The sequence below is a fragment of the Penaeus monodon genome, chromosome 9 (assembly GCF_015228065.2).
Source record: "Penaeus monodon isolate SGIC_2016 chromosome 9, NSTDA_Pmon_1, whole genome shotgun sequence".
In the NCBI taxonomy this organism is placed as follows: Eukaryota; Metazoa; Arthropoda; class Malacostraca; order Decapoda; family Penaeidae; genus Penaeus; species Penaeus monodon.
In genome coordinates, this window is record NC_051394.1 from 17,323,571 (window position 1) to 17,326,070 (window position 2,500).

Consider the following 2,500-nt stretch of genomic DNA (forward strand, 5'->3'; position numbering starts at 1 on the left):
GACGCGGACTTGAAACTGAAGCCCGGCGCCGGAGAGACCTCTGCGGTGGAAATATTACCTTTAATTACCCTTCCAGAAAGCCTTTTGTTCACAGCGCAATAGAGGTGTTTACGGAATTACTAAAAGGAACACCGGTCTCATTAATGGGCAGTTTCTAACGCTAAGAGTATCATGAAATTATGTCACCATTCAAAGGCATGATGTCAGTAATGTCATTAATAAAATTCATTTCGATTTAGGAACTTGCCAATATTAAGGATTCTTATCAATACATGTGTTAGGATGACCATGGCTTTCATAAACAGCATTACGAATAAAACAGTAATCATCAAATGGTTTTCCAGTTATCCTTATTTTATCATATAATCCTATTATCATGAAATTAAACTTCTAATATAATTCATTATGTGTGTGTGTGTGTGTGTGTGTGTGTGTGTGTGTGTGTGTGTGTAGTTTTGTATGTGTTGTGTTGTGTTGTATGTAGTATGTTTGTGTTTGATGTTGTAGTGTGTCTTGTTGGTAGTGTGTGTGTGTGTGTGGTGTAGATATTATATAATATATATATATATATATATATATATATATATATATATTATATATATATATATATATGATATATTATATGATTTATATATATAAATATATACCTATCATGATTATAATATATACACACAACAATACTATATACATATATATATTATATATATATATATATATATATTATATTATAATTATATATATCATATATATATAAATCATAATTTTATACAATAATGATTTATTACAACTGGTCACTTGTTACCATGTTTCGACCTATCTCTTTCATTAAGACACAACCTTCTCTATGATTTTCTACTACAATATCTAGTAGCTTCATTCTGACTTTCAAATTGCGATACATGATAATTTATTGTTACTTATCGTATTTGCTTTTAGCCAGCAAAGAGAAATCGTCAAAATGCTTTACAATAGAAGTTCAATTGATTGAATGGACTTGCTATCTCTTTTCTCTCTCTCTCTCTCTCTCTCTCTTCTTTTCTTCTTTTTTTCTATTTCTCTTCTAGTGCTTTATGAATTGTTGCTTGAAGGTGCTGAAATCATATCACTTTTTCTTCTTTTGATAGTTTATTTCTTTAAACGCACAACCAAAGAGAAAAATATTTCTGTATTATAACGTCATTTACAATTGCATCTTCTATCTATCTGACTCTCTCTCTCTCTCAGTCTCTCAGTCTCTCTCTCTCTCTCTCTCTCTCTCTCTCTCTCTCTCTCTCCTTCTCTCTCTTTCTTTCCCTCTCTCTCATTTAGCATCTCTTTAGACTAGAAGATACTGCCCAAAAATAGGTAATTGAACAATTTATTCATTAAGTTGTTATACGTTATTTTCTCTTGGTTCGCTGTTCCTACACAAGGGCGCAAAATACAAACAGTTACGGAAACCCTGTCTTTGCATGAGTTGGCTAAGAAAAGCAGTCTAGGTCAGCCTAAATTTAGACAGTTATGGTATAATTATAGACAGAGAAAAAATCATTAATTGAAATTCCTTTTCCCTGAGATATTCACTGACACTGATACACACACACACACACACACGCACACACACACACACACACATACGCACACACACACACACACACACACACACACACACACGTTGTGAGGTTTTCAACCTCCCCCCCCCCGACCAACTCCTATCCCCCCCCCCCCTTTCCTTGCCCAGATCCTCCTATCCTTCATACCCTTATTCGCACCCTCTTCCTTTCCCTCACTTTTTCCCTTCCCTCTACTTCCACTGTAGTTTCTCCCTCTTCTACTCGTTTTCCTCGCTTGTTCTACCTTTTATGTCTATCCCTATATTATCCTGCCTCTATCCTATCCCTATCCTGCCCTGTATCCTGCCGCATTTCCCCTCGTACCCCTCTTATTCGCACCCTCTTCTTGTTCCTTCTTCTTTCTACTTCTACGCTGATTTCCCCCTCTTCCATTCCCTTTTCCCGTTTGCCCTATCTTTTACCATTAACCCTATCCTCTCCTGCTCCCATCCTACCCCTATCCTACCCAGCATCCTACCGTAATCCACAGGGCGAGTCGAACACAGCCGGACCACTTCCCTCTGCCAGCCTCATTTTTTAACATTATTTTTATCTATGTTTTATGCTGGCTTTAATTACACGCATTTTACGTTATTTTACACCTTTTTGTATTTTTTTAAATAAAACTTTTATTGATCCTTCCGTTATCCATATTCTTTTTACGATGTTTTACATGATGTGCGGATAACAGAACATCCACATCTGCTGCGAGTGGATCTTTCTTTTACCTCTTTTTTTATCTCTTATTTTTAAGTTCAGTTTTATTTTTCAATGGTTTATTTTTACTTATTCATCCTTTTAATCTCTCTTTTACAGTGAGAGAAAGAAACTTATTTTATTATTTTTATTAATGAATCGCAGCAGACTGTTTTACGTATTTTTTTATGATAATGGTAATTTTCTCATTG